Source organism: Apis mellifera, linkage group LG9, assembly GCF_003254395.2.
Source record: "Apis mellifera strain DH4 linkage group LG9, Amel_HAv3.1, whole genome shotgun sequence".
In the NCBI taxonomy this organism is placed as follows: domain Eukaryota; kingdom Metazoa; phylum Arthropoda; class Insecta; order Hymenoptera; family Apidae; genus Apis; species Apis mellifera.
Window position 1 is genome coordinate 4473537 of NC_037646.1, and position 26259 is coordinate 4499795.

At 33.0% G+C, this 26259-nt stretch overlaps 1 protein-coding gene across 3 annotated transcripts in view; it reads left to right on the forward strand.

Annotated features, from left to right (window-relative positions):
* Positions 1-2649: 2649 nt before the first annotated feature.
* The window catches only part of LOC411345 (neurotrimin), a 442810-nt gene continuing 419200 nt past the window's right edge, over positions 2650-26259 (forward strand). Inside the window, exon 1 of one of the 3 annotated variants that reach the window (XM_026443081.1) lies at positions 2650-2904. The gene's annotated coding sequence lies outside the window, so the exon portion shown is untranslated. Of the gene's footprint in view, positions 2905-3122; positions 3364-3577; positions 3823-26259 lie in introns of those variants that run through there. The other 2 variants (XM_026443080.1, XM_026443079.1) reach the window with 2 other exon arrangements.

Genomic DNA, 26259 nt, shown 5'->3' on the forward strand with positions numbered 1-26259 from the left:
TTATAATAGGTATATATAGTAGGCCAGGAAACTTAAATTTTCGAAACACGAAATACGAGCAGTCGCAATTTCGGAAATATAAAATCAAGGATAAGAAGCAAAAAGTTCGAGGAACCACTGAATTCTGACGAACTATATAATTAATTATACAGAAGATATATTAATTAAAGAAGTTTGACTATAATATATAATATGTACCAAAATAATGAAGAAAATGTTACTGAATTGAGGTTGCATTATAACCTCTCACGGTAGTTTTTCGCACTACAGTGACATTGCGTATAGAAAGATCAACGTCTTCGATTAATTGATATATCGAAGTTTGGATAAATAAAACCGCACGAAGAATTGAAATTTTAAACATTTTTTCCTATTTATGCATTAAAATTATTAAAATATAATTAAACATACTTTATTCCCATAGCATTACAAAACATTATATTTTTATTATCATTTTTTTTTCTCTATAATATATTACATCAAAATTGAGTAATACCTCGATCTTTTTTTTTCTTTCTTCTTTTCCTTGATTCCATACTTTCGATATTTCGATTGCACGTATTCGTGTTTTGAAAATTTAGTCCTCGTGATCCACATTATAATTCAACTTAGATTTGTATATTTCCATCGAATCTTAAATGTTTTTTCATGTAGTATACGGGTTAGTCGAAGAAATTTGGCAAAAATTCGTCGGAGTTACATTTCATTCTTACATCATAGTACGATCGCCATGTTGATTATATCGATGTTTTATCCAATCGAAGATGTCTAGTTTTCTGCAGGTAGCTGCTACATTAGTACGGTAAATTATTGTTACAGGTGGTAGTACGTCACTTCAATTCAGTAGTATTTTTGTCGTTATTTTGCGGCATATTGTATATTATAGTCAAAATTCTTTAATTATTGTGTTTTTTGTCCATAGTTAATGATATATTTCGTTAAAATTCAGTGATTTCTCGGTCTCTTTCCTTCTTTTTCTTGATTACGTACTTTCGATATCGCGACTGCTCGTATTTCGTGTTTCGCAATTTGGAGTTTCATTGTCTGCATCGTACTAATTCAACTTAGGTATGTATATTTCCATCGAATTTTTAATGTTTTTTTATGTAGTATACGGGTTAGTCGAAGAAATTTGGCGAAAATTTATTCGTAGGTACATTTGATTGCTACGTCATAGCACGATCGCCATATTGGTTATATTGCGATGTTTTATCCAGTCGAAGATGCCTCGTTTTCAATACATAGCCGCCATGTTAGTAGGAATAATTTCTGTGGCAGGTGGTAGTGCGTCACTTCAATTCAGTAATATTTTTGTCGTTATTTTGCGGCATATTGTATATTATAGTCAAAATTCTTCAATTATTGTGTTTTTTGTCCATAGTTAATTATATATTTCGTTAAAATTCAGTGATTTCTCGGTCTCTTTCCTTCTTTTTCTTGATTATGTACTTTCGATATCGCGACTGCTCGTATTTCGTGTTTCGAAATTTGGAGTTTCATTGTCTGCATCATACTAATTCAACGTAGGTATGTATATTTCCATCGAATTTTTAATGTTTTTTTATGTAGTATACGGGTTAGTCGAAGAAATTTGGCGAAAATTCGTTTGTAGGTACATTTGATTGCTACGTCATAGCACGATCGCCATATTGGTTATATCGCGTTGTTTTATCCAATCGAAGATGCCTAGTTTTCAATAGATAGCCGCCATGTTAGTACGAAAAATTTCTGTAACAGGTGGTAGTGCGTCACTTCAATTCAGTAATATTTTTGTCGTTATTTTGCGGCATATTGTATATTATAGTCAAAATTCTTTAATTATTGTGTTTTTTGTCCATAGTTAATTATATATTTCGTTAAAATTCAGTGATTTCTCGGTCTCTTTCCTTCTTTTTCTTGATTACGTACTTTCGATATCGCGACTGCTCGTATTTCGTGTTTCGCAATTTGGAGTTTCATTGTCTGCATCGTACTAATTCAACTTAGGTATGTATATTTCCATCGAATTTTTAATGTTTTTTTATGTAGTATACGGGTTAGTCGAAGAAATTTGGCGAAAATTTATTCGTAGGTACATTTGATTGCTACGTCATAGCACGATCGCCATATTGGTTATATTGCGATGTTTTATCCAGTCGAAGATGCCTCGTTTTCAATACATAGCCGCCATGTTAGTATGAATAATTTCTGTGGCAGGTGGTAGTGCGTCACTTCAATTCAGTAATATTTTTGTCGTTATTTTGCGGCATATTGTATATTATAGTCAAAATTCTTCAATTATTGTGTTTTTTGTCCATAGTTAATTATATATTTCGTTAAAATTCAGTGATTTCTCGGTCTCTTTCCTTCTTTTTCTTGATTATGTACTTTCGATATCGCGACTGCTCGTATTTCGTGTTTCGAAATTTGGAGTTTCATTGTCTGCATCATACTAATTCAACGTAGGTATGTATATTTCCATCGAATTTTTAATGTTTTTTTATGTAGTATACGGGTTAGTCGAAGAAATTTGGCGAAAATTCGTTTGTAGGTACATTTGATTGCTACGTCATAGCACGATCGCCATATTGGTTATATCGCGTTGTTTTATCCAATCGAAGATGCCTAGTTTTCAATAGATAGCCGCCATGTTAGTACGAAAAATTTCTGTAACAGGTGGTAGTGCGTCACTTCAATTCAGTAATATTTTTGTCGTTATTTTGCGGCATATTGTATATTATAGTCAAAATTCTTTAATTATTGTGTTTTTTGTCCATAGTTAATTATATATTTCGTTAAAATTCAGTGATTTCTCGGTCTCTTTCCTTCTTTTTCTTGATTACGTACTTTCGATATCGCGACTGCTCGTATTTCGTGTTTCGCAATTTGGAGTTTCATTGTCTGCATCGTACTAATTCAACTTAGGTATGTATATTTCCATCGAATTTTTAATGTTTTTTTATGTAGTATACGGGTTAGTCGAAGAAATTTGGCGAAAATTTATTCGTAGGTACATTTGATTGCTACGTCATAGCACTGTCGCCATATTGGTTATATTGCGATGTTTTATCCAGTCGAAGATGCCTCGTTTTCAATACATAGCCGCCATGTTAGTATGAATAATTTCTGTGGCAGGTGGTAGTGCGTCACTTCAATTCAGTAATATTTTTGTCGTTATTTTGCGGCATATTGTATATTATAGTCAAAATTCTTCAATTATTGTGTTTTTTGTCCATAGTTAATTATATATTTCGTTAAAATTCAGTGATTTCTCGGTCTCTTTCCTTCTTTTTCTTGATTACGTACTTTCGATATCGCGACTGCTCGTATTTCGTGTTTCGAAATTTGGAGTTTCATTGTCTGCATCGTACTAATTCAAATTAGGTATGTATATTTCCATCGAATTTTTAATGTTTTTTTATGTAGTATACGGGTTAGTCTATGAAATTTGGCGAAAATTCGTTCGTAGGTACATTTGATTGCTACGTCATAGCACGATCGCCATATTGGTTATATCGCGTTGTTTTATCCAATCGAAGATGCCTAGTTTTCAATAGATAGCCGCCATGTTAGTACGAAAAATTTCTGTAACAGGTGGTAGTGCGTCACTTCAATTCAGTAATATTTTTGTCGTTATTTTGCGGCATATTGTGTATTATAGTCAAAATTCTTTAATTATTGTGTTTTTTGTCCATAGTTAATTATATATTTCGTTAAAATTCAGTGATTTCTCGGTCTCTTTCCTTCTTTTTCTTGATTACGTACTTTCGATATCGCGACTGCTCGTATTTCGTGTTTCGAAATTTGGAGTTTCATTGTCTGCATCATACTAATTCAACGTAGGTATGTATATTTCCATCGAATTTTTAATGTTTTTTTATGTAGTATACGGGTTAGTCGAAGAAATTTGGCGAAAATTCGTTTGTAGGTACATTTGATTGCTACGTCATAGCACGGTCGCCATATTGGTTATATCGCGATACTTTATCCAATCGAATATGCCTAGTTTTCAATAGATAGCCGCTATATATATATATATATTTGTGTATGTATTATTAAATAAATTTAATTAAAATATAAATTTTTAATTAAAAATATAATTTATATTGATATTGTTGAATTAAAATATATTAAAATTAATATAAATTTAATTAAAATCAATATTGTATATTAATATATCATAATATAATTAAAAGTTAAAATTAATATAAATTTGAAACTTTTTTAAATCTTAATTTATATTTTAATCAAATTTATCGTATAAATTTTGTTTTAGAATATTAATTTTGTTTTACAATATTGTATTATTATATTATAATATTATATTATAATTTTCTAATATAATATTATTATAAAAATAATATTATATTATAATATTATATTATAATTTTACAATGTAATATTATTGTAAAAATAATATTATGTTATAATATTATATTATAATTTTATAATGTAATATTATTGTAAAAATAATATTATGTTATAATATTATATTATAATTTTATAATGTAATATTATATTAAAAATAATAGAAAGATAAATTCTTTTATTTATATTTTATAATTTAATTGAAATTACGATCCGTCTCTTACGAAAGTTCAATACGAAATGATTTCTCGCCGCGATTTGGATTTGTATATATGTATAAGGTCGCAGTCGTCGCTTTGTATTGTATTGTATTGTATCGTGTCGCGTCGCGTCGTGTCGTATCGTGTCGTGTCGCGTCGCGTCGTATCGTGTCGTGTCGCGTCGCGTCGTATCGAGTCGCATCGTATATTTTTATGGTACGTCATTTAAAAAAAATTTACTCTTTGACGAAGTTGACGGTATCTTAATAAATAATTCATTCAAAATTAATATTATATATATTATAGCATTGAGGATTATTGCGAATATTTTTAAAAATTGATCTGGAATGAATTATTTGTGCGAAATATTATTATTTAACTGATATAAATTCAAGCATATATAGATTAACAAAATTTACAAAACGATCGATTCTATCGCGAGCGAATTCGAACAAACAAATAAAATAAGCTTTGCAAGCTAGTTATTGACGACTAACAAAATTAATCGGGTCACATTTGATTCTGAAAATTATCGCGATAATATTTATAACCATTGTTTGACATGTGAGTACATGGTCAAACAATCATATGTAATTTAAAGTGTTAAAGTTAAGTTTGGTCACTTATAGATGTGTTGTCTTGTATTGTGGCCTTTTAGATCGTAACATGTCGTCTGTAATATGGCATATACATAAATTCGACCGTACTTGAACCCTTCGGCTGCAAGTGTTACGAGTAGCCCGTGCTACGTGCCCATGAACACACATGTCGTAAGTTCTCCTCTGTCTTAAGTGGACCAAGTCGACCCATTATCTCAGTTTATGTCACCGTCTTTTATAGTTCAATATAGAAAATCCCTGTAGGATATAATCGAAACCATAGTGGATTTACTAATTGTACGCATGGAACTCAATAATCTTAAGCAACGATTGTATGTATATTTCTTCTAGATCATTTAATTTATAAGTCCTCTTTCTTATGATAAAATTATTGATTATTATGAAACTAAAAAACAAGAAAATAGAGATCAACTTTTTCATTCAATTATTCAGTATTCTGGCAGTCGATTTTTAACCTGAGATTTTATTCATTTTATCGTTTATGATAAAATGAATATCTTTAAGATTCTTCTTGAAATCTAGAAGAAATTGGAAATTTGGATAAAAAATTAGAGGTGTGTGATAAATGAAGTTGAATTTCAACTTGTGAACATTGAAAATTAATAAAAATTTACTGATAGCAAACGTGTAAAGTGAAAAAACAAAATGAATCTAATAATTTTAGTGCATGAATATAGATTTCCTCGTTTTCAAATTATATGTATTACTTTTCATTATTCATTATAGATATTATAGATTATAATCATTCATTATAGATATCGCGTTATAGGATGAAGTTTATGAATTAGATTTTTAATATTAGATTTCTAAAATTAAATTTATTTTAGATTTAATTAACTTCCAATTATGAGAAAATTAATTTACAATAATCCATTCCATTATTATGCATCCATTTATTATGAAATAAATATATAGATATTAATTAATTTGAGTTACATATTCTTGTAACAGAATATTAAAGTATAAAGTTCTTCTTTGTCCATATTATTCCATGATTTTTCTTCATTCTTGAAAAATCTGCATTTCTATCTAATTGTAAGTGCATAGATACGATATAATCTTGTGTTATTGGGTCGAGTAAAATTTGGAGTGACGTTGGAATATGTATCTGTTAAACAAATTATTTTATTCCACTTATACTGAAACTGTGCCACGACTAATTGAGAAGTTGGCGATGCGGACAATCGAATTTTTCAGCTAACGATTGCTTTGTTGGTCGTTTTCGACTGAATATGACGGAACATTTTGTTATGACGTAGAGATTTTATAATTTTACGAAGAGCTTTCGAACCATAATTGAGGATATTAAAAAGTATCAGCATAAAAATATTTATTTAAAATATCGCTATAACAAACAGACTATTCAAGGAAACATTGAATAATTTACAATCAAAAAGAGTTTCTCCTGATTATTAAAATCGATTTTCATTTGTAATCGAAGTTAATTTTCTCTTACATATTTTTAAATATAAAAATCAAAAACTTTTTGCCTGGAAAAAATTTATTATTAATTATTTAAATTAGACATACTGAAAAAATATTTAAATAACAAAAATAAGTAAATTTTATTAAATATTATTATATGATTTAAATTGAAAACATCGTAAATTGATATCGATTAATTAATACAAATTTCAATTAATTTCTTTCCTTTTAAAGAGAAAAAAAAAGGAAAGAATAAAATTCTGAATATTACGTTTATAAAAGAACTCATCAACGAAATATGAAAGAGTTAATTTTTTACCTTTGAATGCTCGTTCCCCCTTCCAAATATCCTTAATTCCACCGTTTTTGCAAAACATTTTCAAATTAGAATTTTGCACTCATCGTTAAAATTCATAACGTGTACGGCCTAAGGGTAGAGAAACTGTTCATAGTACAAGTGCAACAACTTGTTAATTTTCATTTATCTTTCGACTACGTTCCCCGTTGCTAATGAATGTTCCATGTCTGAACGGTAAGAATAAATTGGAACCATATGAAATTGGCACATACATTCCACAAAGGCAAAAGCTCGCGCCTCGGCTATAAACAAATCAATGGCTGACGGTTGTGTTGCATTACACGATGCCGGAATTGCCATCTCGAACAGTTTCTGTATTTACCGGTTACACGCGTCCTAATTATTTACACACCTGTGATTCACCGCGATATATTTTGTAATAAAACGCCAACACACCCTCCAATATATTTTCAAAAATAATGCGAGCACGGAATCTGCTTTGGGGGACCCATTGTATCGTTCGAGAAATCGATATCGATATTCTCCGCGTTTCCTTTTTTTTTCTCTCTTTCTCTCTTGCTTCATCCTTCTCTTGTACTTCATTTCGTACGTTACCCGAGGACATGTGCACGGTAAATTTTTTTATGAATTACTCGATTTGCGCTCAAGTGGCTATTGATATCCGATACGAGCTGCAGAACCCATTAAGACTTGAATCGAGCGTTAAGCACAGTTCATCGATTATGGTTGCTCGAATTGGATCGTAATGGGTTTGTCTTTTCACTTTCGATAAAGTTTTACAGATTTACGACAGAAGATAAATTGTATTCCGCGATTAAAGATTGCTTTATGATAATATTAGTTAATTTAGTTTAAAGTATCTTAGACTTTCATCATATTTGATCAGTATATTATATAAAGGAAATTTAGTATCGAGGAAATGGCAAGGGAAAATTTTATTTTTCTGTTTTGTCATTTCTTTTTACATTTGACAATATTTGTTGAGTGTACATATTTGTTGTACATGTTTGAATTTATGGGATCGATACTAATTTTGTTTAATCAACACAAATTCGTAGAAATTACTTTATGGCCAATCGTTATGTAATTTGGGAATGAATATGGCTGTTGGTTCCAAGAAATTAGCTACGCTTAATTAATTCGAGTACTTCTGGACAAGCTCCAATTTCTTATGAGACAAAAACATCTAGATTTATAATTCGACTTTACAACCGTCTCCTAATTTTCTTTTGTTATCGAGGACAAATCTAAGAGACTTCCAATTTAGAATTACGTAACGCGTTTGTCACAATGAAATATTTATACTGTTATCAAGCAGTTTCGTGTCTTGTCATTAGTCAACGTGTCGTGGAAAAAAAAATTCTCGTATTAATTTCTAAATTTTTAATTCAACACGCAACGTTTTATTATTATTTTTTCTTTATCTCTATTCTCTATTCTGTAACAACAAGAAATTATCTGATTGAACTTGAACGATATCTTGCTTAATGGAGTATGGACAGGACAGTGACAGGACTTGTTTTGATGACCGCCTCTCGTCACGCTGGCTGCACTTGAAGCTGCAAACGATGCATCAGCAGTGGCCATAATTCATTGGCTCCAGCAGGTGCATCCTCGTTTCCTGGCCTCTTCTCACCACGCATACACGGATCTCGCGACGTGGATCAACGCCGATATTCGCGGCGAGCTGAAAACTAATCGCGATCGAAGGTAACGGATGAGGATCCCTCGATATGCTGAATCATCCGGGATGACGTAGAAAGCTATCGGGCATATTATACATAGACCTCTTTCAACATCGAAGCTGGGATGACCGATGATATCCCTCTGAATTTTGATAACGCTTTGGAGATTTATTTTTCTGCATTCAGTTAAATGGGAGGGGGAGAGGGAGGGAGGGGGATCCATTTTAATTAGGATGGAAATTATAATGAACGAGGATTACATTTGTGTAATTGTAATCGATTTTTCAACGAGTTTGAGGAATTTATTTTTGGAATAAAAGTGTAGATTAATTAAAGAAATATATGATATTTTATTACAACGATACTCGCAGAAAGATATATAAGATTTTTTACGAATTGACGCGATATCGACATAATTAGATTGAAATTAATAATAAAAGAAATAATTATTCCATTCAAGTAATAAATGATCGGTGATATATAAACGTTTATATTTCATACGCAAATTGGATCCATTGAAGTAACGCGAAAAAAATATTTTATAAAGCTTGAAATGACATTTTAAATCGGTTGAAGTTTACTCGTATAATTATATATTTCATTGGAAAGTTTCAATATAATAAATCAATATTAATTTGTGAATTATTATAAAATTTACACATATTGAATCAATACTTCAAAAATTTCACGATTGATTTTTGAAATTATAGGTAAATAAATAAAACGGGGGGAAAAATAATAAATAAAAATTTTGTCATATTAATTATAAATTCATACTCCATTCACTGGATTTCTATTTTCAAATTTCTATTTCTATTTCTCAAACATTTTCCATCCGCTATAACGATTTAACGCGAAGAGGCAAATTAAATTGAGAAGACGAGGGAAGGATTAATGTAAATCGAAAATCGAATATTCCTGTGTTAGCCGCATTACAGGTAGAGGATGTGGGTTACGGTATTCAGTTCGTTACATTCGACCTCTTCCCATCGGCGAAGAACTATCGAACACGAAGGACTGTGTATACGAATTCCTCGCTTCTTAGAGATTTACTTTGTCTCTTCCTCTGCTAGTTCCAAGGCCGTTCATCTTGTTCAGTGGTCGTTCTTTCAGCGGAACCACCCCTCGAACCCGCCCTTCCCGTCGAGAACGTTCTTTAAACTTTCCTCTGCCTCTGCTAGCATTCACTTCGCATCGATTTCGACGTTCACGCCTCGATGCGTCTTCCTCGCCCAGGGATGTTACCTATCGTTCTGCCCTCGTATCCAACGTCTACGCGGTCGCGCCTCCAAAATGCCACCGTTCCAGGCCGTATCCCCCTTTCCACGGGAAAACTTGAAAAATGGCTCTGCTTACCGCGAAACTTTTCGACTACCATCGAATATGTTCTCGTATAAAGGTTACGTTCTTCGTGACAGCCAATAAGTATATACTCCGGAGTGATATGTGACTTAGATTTTGAGGCAATTAATTGTGCAGTCGATGAATTTAAAATCCAAATATTTATATCGTTTTTCCAGAAATTGTAGAATTGATATATGTGGTTGTCTAAAGTTTGTTTTGTAAATGGTCTATCATAGATTGAATTATAACGCGGAAATTTTCGAAATTATATTTTATAAGAGAAAACTTTATCTTGAAAAAAATTGCACAAATTCGAAGAATTAGTTAGAATTTTATTGTCAAAACGTGTAAATTAATATACGTAGTTATTTTAATAATTTAATTTGATTCTATTCTAATTTCTGTTTTCTCTTTCACGTAACCAGATTATAACGGTATTTCGAATGGAATTGTTTCCAAGATTTAACAATTTCGCGGAGAATTGCAAAATTATGAGCACGGTTAAAAGTAAAGCTCGTGCAGTTTCTTCCTTCAACACGCAAGGGAGTTATATCAAAGAAATGTAGGATTCCGGTGAACAGAATAGCACGTCGTATCCTCTATCGCCAATACTTGTAACTCCCTATACTTGTATAACTGTTAAATCTGTTCCTTCCTAATCTTTTTTCGTTCTTTCAAAAATTATTTGAAATAGCGAACAACACAAATCCGGATAAATTCTTCCTCAAACTTTCCATTTTCTTCTTCATCGCACAGCGCGATACTCGAGTACGAATGTACCCGAGGTTTGCTTACTTTTTATCGCAGAAACATTCCATCCAACACTTATTCACAGAGCTTATAGCAGTTCTTACGAGTAGCCATTATCACGGTATTCGCTATTGTAAATCGCGCGACGCGCGATTTATCGTCCCCAGACAGAACAATCGGTTTTTAACCTAGGGCAACCTAGCAGATATTTCAACGAGATAATTGAAACAATTTATAAGTAGTAGCGGGCTCTCGATTAATTCTCTCGTTTGTCAGGAACGCGGTAATAGTTCTAGAGGGGAAGCGTTTCGTTAAATCGGCAGAACGATCATTTCTCGACCTGGGTTGGGACGATAATAAGCCCTCCATTGTGCCGATCAATCGGTGGAGTCGCGGCCTCGTAAATCTCGCGCTCGCGTTATCACGAGTTTCACGATGTGGAGGAACGCGTGGGCGTTTACGGCAGGGACGTCGTCATTTTTTTGCTCCACGTGGATTTCTTTATGTGGCAGCATCGTAGCCCGGCTTCCAGGGGAATTACCGTGAACGGGAATAAAACGTAGAAAACTCGAGGCTTCATTTTTTCCCCCCTCCTTTCATCTTTTTCAGTCTTCTTCCTTTATCCTTTAACAACGTTCCACGTAGGTTTTCTACTTGTAAAGATAAAGTGTTTACGATTGCTTCGCTCTTATTGGTCTTTCTCTTCGAGAAAGAAAGAAACTTGGCTGGTGTAGAGATTTTGATGGTACAAGGGTGATGAATGATCGTGTTGATCTTTGATTGATATTAATATTAATGGTTCGTTGTTTTGAAAGATATTTTATACGGGGAAGAATATTAATTTTGTACGAATACGTGTAAGATAGATCTTCGTAGTAGAATAGAATTTTAAATAAATGTAAATTTGAAATCGTTTTATTAGTAAATAAAATTGATTTTTATTCATATTAGGACGTATATGAAAATGTAATTACTTCATGCTAAAGATTTAAATTCTCAACTTATTTCACAACACAACACAATTTACTTCATTCAACGATTTAACAATAATAAATTTTTATTATCTTCTATCTCGTGCAACACTTACGTTATAATGTATTATATACGTGTTTGAAGTTTGATGATAATGCAAATTGATTGCACAAGTTTTACCGTTATACATTCGGTGTACAAACTATCGTGTACAAAGATTATGTACCTACGCATTCGAGCGCGTTCTATGCTCTCAAAGTTTTATCGAAATCAAGATTCTCCGTGAACTAGCTTGAAAGACACTTTTACCTGACTTCCTGCTTTGGAACAGTATCACTTTGAAACGGTATTACGTTATGCATTTTCACGCGGAATTTCTAGCGATCTATTAAATTTATTTTTTAATATTCTCCAAAATTTGCTACATGTTTCTATTTTTTCTTCTCAAATTTTACCTCTAATATTCTTCAAACTTTTTTAAATTCTTTCAATTTCAGAGTAAAAAATTGTAATAACTTTTTAGATTGTGTGTGCATGTGCATAAAATGTTATACATTTATAGAAAATAAATTTCACATCATGTTATATATATTTTGTTCAATGTAATCGTATGTAGCTTTCACAATAGCTTTCTTGAAGAACTCTATGAATTAAAAATTATTGTACATAGATTGAATAGAAGTTGATTTTTTTTCAATATTTCATGCAATATTTTAAATATATACATATCAAATACAAAAGCAGCAAAATTTCATATGCACCAATCTAAACGCAATTATTTAAATTAAAATTCGGTCCAAATACCTTCACTTCATTATATCTTCTCGTTTATTTGTTAGATTATCACGATTCAAACTATTTGCAAGCTCTCGTTACGATCCGTATCTAATGCTTAATGGCGATTCGTTTCGTTTGCGATCCATCGCCTTCGCAATCTCTGCATAAGCGATTTGGGGGACATTTCCGCGCGATACGTTTTATTCGCACTGACTTTCCATCTGGCTTAACCGCTCGCAAACGCTTCATCGTAGAGCGCGCAATAAAGAACGGTTATAGTACTGGCACGTAACGCTTCTCTGTAACGATTCCAGCGGTTTGCTTGTCATCCGGCGTCTGCTTCGGCGGAAGCGGAACTGCGTTGAATGATGAGCGCGCGTTACAGGCGATCGTTGCGCCGCAACGGAAGATCCATAAAGTTGGCGGATATCGTTGTTCATCCCTGGAAATTGGAATCATTGTTTCGAGCAATGCGGTTTATTTATGGTATATAAATGATTCTAATTTTATAGAGTGTTATTGGATGGTAGATGATGTTTCTTAGGTTTGTAGTTGGCTAATTTACGGGTTTAATCTTTTAGAAAATACGCTAGGCGAAGTTTATGCATTTAAATTTAAATTATTAATGTATGTAGAATGATAATTATTTTTATTATTTATTTCCTTTGTCAATTCGCTCGTTTTCCTAAAGAGATATTCGTGAATTTTATTCTTTTTAGTAAATGTTTAGTGAAACTCCTTAAAAAATATTTACGAACTTTATATAATATTCATTCCTTATTTCCTTTATGGATTATGCTGTCGTAGTTTGTCCGGAAAAAATCAGAAACATTCTGTTCTTAACAAGTTTTAGAGAAGGGGAGAACGTTGCATTATTTTTATTCCATTAAAAATTTAAATAAAAATATTCAAAAATTGAAAAATGATATTTCTATTTATATATTTACACGTCGAATAATGGAAATTACACAAATATAATTTTCAACAAAATTAATAGGCAATAGTTTTTATTCAATTAACCCATCAGTTTAACTTTTACAGTTTATAACTTTTCTTTAACACCAATCGGTTTAAAATTCAACCTTCTTCAAACTCTCTTTAAATATGTATTTCACATCTTTTTTTCAAAAACAAATTCCCCAAAGTGTTATAAACGAAACTGCTTTCACCTACGGAGCGTTCTAAATTAATTTCCACCTACCCCCTCGTTTAAAATTCCTCAGGCTGTTTAAGAAAAAATTCTCTACCTCGTTCTCTTCCTTGTTCATCGAATTACGATTAAAATCAACGGCCTCGATCGTTTTTTTCTCTTTTCCGGCTTACTTGGCCATCCTCTCGGATCGAGAGGTTTCTTCTCCACCCTTTCTTGCATAAATCCTACCCTGGGAAGGATCTAAATTACCCCGCGTGCACGGTAATTACCGCAGGATTCGGCACCGACGCTGTGCTCACGTTGGTACACGGGTATAGTATAGGGGCTAATAACCGATCCTGTCCTCTTCTCCCCCACTGAAACTCCCGCTTGTTGGATCGTCTCCGATTTCTCACCCCCTTGCGGTCGCCTGTCTCTCTCTCTCCCACTTCTCCCACCCGCCCAAATCCCTCTTTCTCCCTTCCTCCGGCTGACTGAACGTGGTCAGGATCGTGATGACCCGCGGTTTCGAAGCTAACCGATGGCGATAACTCTAGGAAAAGGCCACGATAGATTTTCTTCCTGGTCCTCACCCGTGTCGTCATTATTCCCGCACCTCGTCGTGGTCAATATGCTCGCGTTACGGGCCAACTTTGACCCCTCCTTTCTCCCCCTCGACCTCCGCCTCCCTCCGGATAATCCTCGAAACTTTTATCGGATTCCCCGACATCGAGACACATGGACAACGAGAAAGTGTTTTTCGGTGTAAGGGGACGACTTGGAAGAACGATTGGAGATGTAGGAGATCGGTGTATCGTGGATAGTAGTCGTGGAATCAATTGGGGAAATTCAATACTATTGGCTTAAATGTAGAATTTTTGCAATTTATCATTGATTGGTATATTGATTGTAAATTTGAAGTGAAAGGAATTTTAAAAAAGTTAGAAAATCAGAAAGTTGAAAAGTAAGATACATTGAATTTTTTTGCAACAAATACAGGAAAATTATATAGAATTATATAAATAAAATTCATTATTAATTGTTTAAAAGTGATATTTGATTTATTATAAAATTTAAAAATATATAATGTTTTTAAATAAATTAAGCAAGAATAACATTAATAATATTAGATATCTATTAATAAACAATTAACTAACAGAGAATTACAACATAATAAAATTTCTTTTAAGAATTAGTTTCAAATCAATGATAAATTCTCAATTAATTCAATTCTATTTGAAAATTTCCCCATTTCTATCAATACTCGTACTCATAAGATTCGAATCTGGTTTAATTCGTTTGCTTGAAAATATCTCTTTCTTTTCTCTTCTTTGAAATACAAAAGGATTCGAATCTAATCTCCCAATGTTTGAATCTATTTGGTTGCATCACCAATTCTACCAATCCTTTCAGTCTCACCCATAAAAGTCACCTATTTTCCTGTTTACGAAAATCTCTTCGCGGTTATCCTTTTATTAATCCCCGTGACTGAAAGATCGGTCACGATCCGAGCCATTGAAATTCGATCACGCGATATATTCTTCACCACGGCGGGATTGGAAACACGACGCGGTTGTTTGAGTTAAGGCCGATCCCTTGAGGATGGATTATAAGCGCACGGGGAACAATGTTCATAGTTGTAGCACACCTTTGTCAACTAATTTATGCGGCAAGCTATGTGGCGCGATTTTCTTTCCATGTCGCTCCCGGTTCTCATTTGCTTTTTGAACTTGTTCCTTCCTTAATATCGTGGATAAGTATTCGTCGCGTTGTTAGACTTGTTGCATTCTTGTTTTCCTAGAAATTTATCACCATGGTAGCGAGATGGATGGGATATTGGATGCTTGTTGCCTTTGCGTGGAAAATTATTTGAATGAATGAACTCTTGCAAGCTGAAATATTCAGAATGTATAATAATATTGATTCGTGGTAAAAGTTGTCGATTGTAATTAAGTGATATATAATTATCAATGGAGTGGAAGAAAAATTATATTAAAGTTTTCATTATGTTTTTCATGTATTATTATTATTTCTTTTGAAATGTGTAAATATTTACGTTTTAATAAAAATGTATATTGATGGTTCGTTACAGGGTAAAAATTAATAATTGCAAGTAGATTTTATCTGTATATATAACGATAAAGCGCGTTAACAAAGGATACAGGTTCCATTAAGGAAGAACCTAAAACGAGCATGAACTTTCAAAGAAAAAGGGACTTTGAGTAAATTTTTTTCCTGCCGCAGCACTTACTCCTTTAACAATATTTCCACAGCTTTGAAAGAGAACAGAGATATCTAAGTGCATCCTTTTAACCTGCACATTTTATCCTGCGCGTCGTGTAAAAAGATACGTCGCCATTGTTGACGAGAACTCGTTCCAAACTTTTAATACCGATCAATCGAAATTTTATTGGAAAAAGAGAAAAAAAATTCGTAAGTTTGTACGATTTTTCAAATCGAAAAATATCAGCACAATTTCCATTTCGTGATGCCGATGATCGATCGATGATTTTAACGCGCGACAAATTTAAAATTATAAAAATATCATCGTTAAATATGATTTCTTTTCTCGAAAAATTAGAAATTCAAGTTTCATAAATTGAAGATTCGTGGGTTTTTAAAAAGTTTAACTTTAAAATTCGAAAAATTATTAATCTCGGAGCGCAGAATCAAATACTTTTTCTTCGTTCGACATCGAGATAACATTTTAATTTTCCGATTTCTCGCATCCAGCATCACCGTGACTAATCCGATATTAATGGATGCGAGGATTCAGAACGTCAAAGGGCAAATGAACGCAGGAAAGAGATATGTCACAGGATCTATGTAGGCATCAGGGCGAAAGGCGAATATAGAACTTGGCTTTCTGATTGCAGACAGCCCTGTGTATTAGACTCTTTCCACTTCTGTCTCAGATTCACCGGCAAAGCGTTATTCCGAGAGGAAATAGCTTCGTCTGTTCCCTTTCTTGCACTCAATTCATTCGACTCTCTCTTCTCCCTTCTTTGTCCTTCCTCCTCCTTTGTTTGTTCCTTCCTCTTCTTCCATCGCCCTGTCCTTCTTTGAATATCCTCCAAGATACAATAGGCCGTTATAATTAATACGAACAATGAGCCGTGAGAGATTCGCCTGTAAATAATTTAGCTACGTTCAAGTCTTCTTCCAATATCGACCGTATCGAGAGAGAGAATGTAAGCTGTTAATAAGATAAAGTATTTACGTAGCTATCGTGGAACGAAACGAGGAACTGTTCATTTTTCGATTTAATACTTCGAACAGATTGTTTTCGGCGTTGACGAGCTAACAATGATCTTGGATAGTATTCATTTTACACGACGTACTTACACGATCGTGTATTAAAAAGTTAATTCCACGAAATCTCCCTTTGAGAGCGCTCTCTAATGCTAATGAATGCATTAATGCAATATGCTCAATAAGCTTGCACAGTTACGTGCAATTGTCTAAATATTAGATCAGTTATAGATCAAGTAACCATGAATTTTTAATACATGAATTTTAATATTTGTCATTTTATAAAAATCTGATAGACGCGTAAGTGTACATTGTTCATATTTTTCTTTTATAATATATTCGATAGTAAAATGAATTCATAGTTACTTTTTTTATTACTTTATATATATCTTCTTTAAACTTTGTTTAAAAATTCTTATACAATAATAATTTCAATATCTTTTCGGATGAAAGAAAAATAGCAAATTGTAGGACGATTAAAACATCGAAATATCTGTCAACAATAATACCAAACTTATCAAAAGTTTGATTCAGCAAAAGTCATAACATTCGCAAAAAGGGTGCAGAATTCTGGAATAGAATTATATTAAATCCGGTTTATCGCGCGCGTTTTCAGACCTCTTCCCCTCTTTTCCTCTCAATTTAAAATTGATCAGACTCTCTCTCTCTCTCTTTCTTTCTCTCCTTTGAAACTCCCCCCTCGTTGTCTCGTTTTCGTTTCATCCGCCGCAAGAATAGCGGTGATGGAAACCTGCCGAGAAGGCGGCGCGATTACTTATTCCGTCGCATTTCTGTTGATTCTCCGCAGAATCGTGCCGGTATTCGGCAAAAGCAAGGGCAAAACAAATTGTATGGAAAGATGTAACAGTCCTTAATGGACTCGAAGGAAGAAGGGGGAGGGTGAAATTGCGCGAGAATCGAGGGACGGTGGTGACTTTAAAGTGAAACGTTTCTTTGGAAACGTTGCTGGTTGGGCAACGTTCCTGCTTTTCTGGATCGGCTGTTTTGCAAAATATTATTTAAGACGATGGCAGGTGGATGAAATAAAGGTCGCTGTGGATGATGGGGAGAGAAGGGTGGGATTGCAGGTGACAAATACACACCGTGAATCGGCTATAGAATCTTTGCTACAACCTCCGACCGCGCCACCCCTTTCAATCCCTCGATTTCCTTTCCGCCAGCCAGGGATTCTCTATCCAACCGCTAACTTCATTTAAGTTTTGATCCTTTTACAGGCTGCTCCACGCTAACTTTCCATATCGAGCATTGGGGAGAATACTTGGAGATCTTGAAAGGATCCTTCTTCTAGGAAGGGCGTGGCTGATGCTTTCTAGTGTGATGGGATATTGTAGGGATGGAGGGGGTTGAGAGGCGTGACAAGCTCGATAAATTATTAGGGATAGTATAGTTTGGAAGTTGTATATTTTTGTGAATTCGAAGTTTGAATAATTGTGCACGTTGAAATGGAAGTATGATTTTTGAGAAAATTAACTTGAAAAGTTGATATAGCGTATAATTTATCAGTGGTATGTAAATCGGATATGTATAATAATTGTAGAGATGTTGAATAACAAAAATTTCGAACTTCTTTTATTTTTTTTAATTAAAAAAGATATACACCATGGATTTAATTATTTTTACTTTAAATTAAAATATATTATTAGATTAAAATTTTGAAAAGATTTTTACAATGATTCGTATAAAGAAAAATTTTACAATGTAGATTACGTATAAGTTATTTTTATTAACGTAATTGTTAGTTTATCTGATTATCTTAAAAAATTCATATATATTGAGAGAGAATGGCCCAATGAGATTCGTAATAAAAATATTAAAACTTCATTGCAGATGTCACGAATAATCAGAATATTCATGTGATTACTTTACGTGGAATTTAAACTTGGAAAACGTGTCGCAAAGTTGCCGAAATTGTAACTCTAGTACTCGGGGAAGGTTATGTAAATGGTAGGATGGTTCATAGCTGGTTCTCGAAATTCAAGCATGATAACTTTTCATTAGAAACTGAACCAAAAAGAAAGATGTCGACAATGAAATGTTTTTAAGAAATATTTCTCTTGATGTTCAAATTCAATTACCGGGATCATTATTGAAAATAAAATTCATGACTTTGAAACATGAATTTTATAAACGAATTTATAAACATTATTGTTCGTACACAATTCATTAATTATTCCTCTAAGACTAATTTAATTTCGAAATCAAATTTGATCAAGTATACCTCCTTCTATTCTTCTCTCCCCTCTAAGTAAATAAATAATGAACAAATGTGACAACCTCCTGGAATCATTTGTTAAGCAGCCATTCGAATAAGTTACTTCTCACTTCTCACGAGCACAGGTTTTCAATACGATCGCTTCTAAAGTTGAACGATATTCGTGAAAGCGACTGCACACGGCGGGTGCTGTGGAAATGCAAACAGCTTGAATACCGTTTTCCTTAGAAGTTTTCATTGCAAATATTTCCTACGTTCGATATCTAGATTGACGTACTTCAATTGTATTTGCTTCGGATTCTGGCTACTTATTTATATTTTTACGTAAAAAGCGGGTAATCGAGAGTCGAGAAGAAAATAAGAAAAATAATGTTCTTGAATTTCTCTCTATATCGATCTAAATTATTTAAATCTTAAATTCTCTGTCATGCTTGCTTCTTCCTTTCTTCTTTTAATTTCCACTTATCATTTTCTACAATTAATTTATATTAAGCTTCGATATGAATATCCTATTTCTTTAGGAATAATAGTTCATATCATTTGAATTTTTGTATCTTTTCTTAACACAATTCTTCAAATTGTCACTTTATTTCGTAAAATACTTTTCTGTTTCTTTCAAATTTAAGAATTAATTTAATAACGAGGAAAATTCATTTTCGTTGAAATCAATTCAAAAATATATATTACGTCTATCAAAGCACACGTATTTCGTATTTCGTAAATGATAAAAAGCACAAAATCGAGTAAGAAGAAAGTGTAAAGAGGAGGAGAGAAAAAGAAACAAAACGCTGCATCTCGTTTCGACTAACCGGAATAAGTTATATTTGGAACAATTGCTTGTTCGATAGCCTGTTACCTCCTTTTCTTTTTTTCCTCTTTCTTCTTTTCTCTCCCCAACAGAAGAAACGTCGCGTCGTTCGTTCGCATCCATCGTCTGGGGTATACAAATTTCCCTAGCACTCACTTCTGAAATTCGCCAGCAGCGGTGCCCAAGTAACGTAATACAGAATCGCGGAAGTATCGGATTCTCTTTCCCCCAGGAGAGTTTAAGTTACAAATATTCTCTGTGTTCCGGCCCGGTTTCTTCACTGTCTTTTTACCGTTTCGCGTTTGAATCGAAGTAAATCGTCTCTGGTGCGCGAACAAAAGGGAAAACCGGCGCCTCCTGGATGGAAACGACGTTGTTTCGCCGGATGGATCGATAGGATTGAAACGCCCGTCGATGAAAGTCGACAAATTTTGTCCAAAAATAAAAAAAAGAAAGACAAAAAAAGATGAAGAAAAAAAAAATGAGGAAGAAAGAGAAAGCCGTGTAACACGATTGTCTCTGTATTCACCGATTATACTTTTGCTCCATATTTGCCTCGCGTGCATAAAGCATTTTGTAAACAAGGCGGCCAATACGGCGGGCCACTGTAGCCACTGTACATGAAAAAACAAGTTGCGTTTCATTGTTGGCGAAATAGTCGAAGGCTTTGAAATATGCGATGCACGTAGCATCGTTCGTTTATCCAACGTGTGCCGAGTGTCCCTCTCTCCCCCCCTTCCTTCTCCCTCCCCCCACCCCTTGTATCGATTTTCTTCGACGAATAGTCCTGTTTGCGGAAAATACCGATGGGATCAACCCCGACGCCCACGAGTATCAACCTGTAGGGTGCGCGTACGTGAAGAATTGACGCCGGAGTTTTGCACGCTTCCGATTTGCTTTGATATGCACGCCGCGTGGTGATTTGCAAAGTGATTCAAAATTTGAGAAAGAGAAATTTTTTGAAACGAAACTAAATATATATATATATATATATATATATATATATATATATATATATATATATATATATATATATATATATATATAAGATCTTTTTTTCGATATTATTTTCGAGCAACGTTTCTTTAAGATCGGTTTTAGCGAAGTAATATGATGAAGCAAAAAATGGTCGGATAGAAAGTATATATTAATTTTTGAAATTTATTTTTTTCTTTTTTTTTTTGGAAACGAAGGTATAAAAAAGAATATTACTTTATCATCTCGATGGAATTAAATCAGTTTGGGCTATCTAAAAATCTCTCGTATCATGCTTGTATTACGAAGTGTAACTCGTCTTGTTTATGTGTCGAGGATATTGGTAGATATAATAATTGAAAATGCAAAAGCAGAATTGAATAGATATACGATTATGAATTGTGAATTGTATGATAAACGATATTCACATGTTATTGGCAATAGATAAATAAAATTTTGCGTACACGTCGACATAGTTGTTCGCAACAGTTATTTCGTGCATTATTCCGATATAAAATTGATATTTTCAGAGAATTTGGAAAATTGGAAAAATTTTTTGTCCATTCGTTGAATTGTTTTAAAGTTCTTCCTGCAAATTCCGTGAAAAATTAATTTAGGAAAAAAAAAAAAAGAAAAAAAAAAAGTAAAACTACATTTAGGAAAAATAGATTTTCGTTGTCTCTGGATTTCTTTTCAGACTTTGTCCGAATGTTCTATTTATTTTCTGAGAGAACGTTCTCAAAGTCCTCGGTTTCCTTTTTAAACTTCGTTTTAGCTCAGTTTCCATAAATTGAGAAAAAAACTTGTTACGAATGAGAGCTGGTTGTTTGAAGAATAAGTCGAAAATGTGAGATACGCATCTTTCTTGACGTGAAGTCTCTTTTTACGAAACAAAGTATAAAAATCTTGAAAATTTCAAAAACAAGCGTGAAGTTTGCACAAAACATCGCTTCGTTGTAATTTCTCTTTTAAAAAGAAACTATGAAAATTTTGCATATTTCTATATTTTTTTCATGTTTTATATAAAACGTGTACATATATTTGAAAGTAATGAAAATAATTTGCACCTATAAAAAATAAATAAAAATATTTAATTTATTAATTTACATACAACGAATAAATACGAATTTATATTAAAAATTGGTTATTCGCGAGGTTGAAATTTATTTTCGACAATTATTTGATTTAGAGAAATGGAGAGAAGTTAAAATATAATTGCAGCAAACGAATAGATATTCATAATAAATGTATGCATAATTTTCACAGAAGCACAATATTCTCTAACAAAAGAATATAGAATGATTCCTTTGATTTTATCGTTTTTAATAATAGGATAAGCAATTGAATTTTAATTACAGAATCTATGTGTCGTTATTTATCGTATGAAACTATAATCATTATCATAAAAAAGTTGAAAGAAATAAACAAGCATTTTAAAACGCGCTGTGCTTTATTGGACGAAACGAGGAAAGTTTCGCGACAATAATAGTAGAAAAATACTTTCATCAAGTTTAAAATCATCTGTGTAAAACACATTGATGTTTCTCAGTGATAAAAAGAGATAATATACAAGCATAGTTTTTATTTCAAGTTTATAATACTATTAACGAGATGTGTTTGTCTAATTAAAATTTTTATTTTTGTATAAATATTATTAAATATTTTTGATCATTTAAACTTGAATAAGAAAAGCTCAAATTTAAAATTTTGATATATAACATATTGATTTTGATATTAAAATAATTGGTTATGTATTTTTATAGTTTCGATTCCATCTGTATTGAGAAGAAGACAGACAAAAATTATGCAGGAATCCGTGTCGCAGAGATAGTTCAAAGTGTTTCCATAGTTGGAATAGTTCAATTACTGAATGAAATATATTTAAACCTGCTGTATTAATTCCTTGTCTCTCATATTCAATAGTTTCTAAAACGAATGAATATTTATATAAATTTAGTGCTTCATTTTGATTTTTCTCTGCAATAAATAGAAAACTTAGAAGAAGAAATATATAATATATTTAATAAAAGAAAAGATTTCTTTCTGATTTTCTAATTTTTAAAAATTCGCAAATGAATTTTAATCGATTAATAAATCTGTAGAGTATTGATTTTCTTTTGTACGGTATTGAAAATTAACATTGTATAAAAATAAGAAAAAAAATAGATTCGGGTAGGATGCGATCGATTCTTCTCTCTTCCTACAAAATTTCCATAATTAAATTTGTAGGCAAATGCTGTGTCAACAATAATTTATACAGCAGATTCAAAATGCAGAATCCTTCTTCTGATAACTACCATGAATTAATGATACGAACACTCTGCAGGGACTAGCTAATGAAATCAAAAGATAGAACATGATCCCATGATCCTGCTCAATCTAAAATTTACAGAAATATATTTGGTAATATTATAGGTAGTGTTTATTAAATTATTATACGTGAAATTAATCGTTATCCTTACTTTATACGAATATAAAATTAATTTAACGCGACTTATTTTAAAATGATAGGCAATAAAATTAAAATGAAAAAATAGATAAATAACAATTCGAGAACTCTTCTTGAACTTGATTTAAAAATTAGGTTACAATGAAAATTTCTTATATTATATTTGAATGGAAATTCCATTTGGAAAATTTATATCGATTGTAAATCTAATTTCATCGTTCGAAAATATTATTCTCTATTATTATTCTCTATTTCAAAGATAAACAAAAATTAGTTCTTCAAAGAATGAAAACACACGTATGAAAACCAACAACATTTACAATCATCTCGCTAGATTAATATCGATAAAAGTATTTATTTTTATAAAATAAATTTTATTCTACACGTCATGGTCTAATACCTCAACGTTAAATTCAAATAAAAGACATGCCTCCACCAGAATAACAATTTTTCCTTCAAAAGTGGAGCTTCGAATTCTCGTTCGAAACGTGAAATTCGATTCATATCTCGTACCTCTTTGAAAATTCCGTGTTCGTTTCCTTTCATCAACCGCCGATTTTTTCGGCCGATTCGAAGGGATCGCACGAGATGCGTGACTTCTTTTCGCCCTTACGCTCACCTGCCATTAATCAACGATATATCAGATCGCGGTTTCTAAGGTGATAACAATTTGAAGAAGAAAAGAAAAAAAAAATATAACCCTTGAGCGAAACGCAAATATCGAATCGATACACCCCTCGATTGCGCGCGCATACGATATAGCCTTTCTCATTTACGCGTACGCACACGCACACGCCTTTATTACGCTTAAATATCGATAAATACTCGAATATATCATATTCCTCTGTTTACGCTTCGAAAGGACAACGAGCGTTACATCCATCCTTCGAAATCGATGAGGATCAGCCGGATGCTGTATCCGTGATACGTTTCTTGTTGTTAACAACAAACTCGATCGATATATGTGTCCATTATGCTCGCCCATTACGTCGAAGAATGTCAAACTGTCGATTATCCGAACTAATTGGGATTCGTTCGAACGCACGATTGTTTTGGGATAATTGGTCAGGAGGAATTGAATTTGTGATTATATTATAAGAATAAATAAAGGTTAGTTTTTTAGAAAATATTTTTTGATTTATATTAAATAAATCATCGATTGTGTATCTTCTTTTAGATATTTATATAGTAGATAATAGGATTTTAAAAAATACAATTGTTTCAAACACTTTATGAAAACAAGATTGGCATTAATACATTATGAAAATGAAGAAAAAATATATTAGATATGATATATATTATATATTAGATATGTTACAAACATCGTATCGTATATTAATATCGTAAAATCCCATAAAATATTTTGTTATTTCCATCATTGTTATTCCTCCTTTCGCCCAATTAACGATAGCTGATATTTCATCCTTCTAGGCGGCTAACACGAGGGGTTAAATCACCTCTCCCGTCAAACCCTCTCCATACCATCCCAACCTTTTTAACGAAGAAATACATACCGCGGCTAAATTCTAAAGTCACCGGCCGCCGCAACTTTCAACATGGATTACCATTAACACCCCCATTGTTCCACTTTATAAAACTCGTAGACGACTCTTTCAAACCGGTACAAAACAAGTATTCCATTTCCCATTCCCGCAATTTACCTCGATTCAATTTACCCCGCAATTTTTCATACAATAAACAGCAGGAGTGGGGAATTTAACGCGATGCACAATGACGTTGCGCCGTGGTCCGATTGTGAGACGTTCTCCATCTTCGTGGCCGTTCGCCCTGTTGTAATTCCGCGCCGCGATTAACAGGGCTCGCGTGTTTTTCGCGCCTCAAATAAATAAACTAATACGTAATTCACCGGTGTGCCGGCGGAGTGAATTATATTCTGAAAATAACACCGTGCTAACGATACCGACGAAAACCGCGCGGAATGGCCACAAAGGATTGTAATTTTAATTACAACCGGTGGGCTCTTTTCGCGTTGGATGTATGTAACGTGGAGGGACGTGACACAAAGCGGGCTCGCGCTGTCATCAGGCCGTCTATCGAATGTGCAGCGACGCGCGAGAGACCTGTCGGCTCTGGCTTTTTGAAATGCAAATTTTACGCCTATGCCCGGATATTTGCCCGTGTTTCGCGATAAACGCGCGTTGCCCGGCGCGTGCGCACACGCATCTTTTTAATGGATATGACTGGGCGCGGGAAACCACCTCGTATCCATTTTCTGCACGCTATCGGTTTCAACGTAAATCTTTGATTTTTTTTTCTTTTTTTTTTTTTTTGAAAACTATTTAGAGGGCTGCGCCGCGAAAAGCTAGCTATGGAATCATAGCGCTCGACGTGGATTTGCGTTTGAGTCAAATTTGACGACGAGTTATTTTACGAGAATTTATTTCACAGGATTTGAACACTGTACGTAATAATTCGTTGACTTGAAATTGAAAGAGAATTACTTTCGAAGAAAATATAATATTTTTTTCCACTTCTGAACTCGCGAATATCTCAAATTTAGATTCTATTTAAAAATATTATTTTCTTTTCATGTTTAAAATATTTATCATTCAATAAAACCTTTTTTAATTATATTTTATACATATTTCGTGATATTTTTACAATATGAAATGTAGCAATATCTGCATCTAATTAAATATATAAATATGTTCCGAATATAAAGGATTCTGATTCGTCAATATATATACTTGTTTGTACTCGCGATATATTTGATCCCATCGCTATCGAAAACCAATATCTATTTGCTATATTACCGATTTATTTTGGCTGATCAAACATACGAGGCTTGTTGATTTACAAGAAGCGATTCGTTAAACCCTCGGAATCACCATTAGGGAAAGAATGTCGAAGATAATTCGACGTTCGACGATTAATTGAACGACTTGTCACTGGGAAACAAAGATGAATGATTAATGAAGTATGTAAGCGAAAAAGTTGTAAAGAGGTGAGA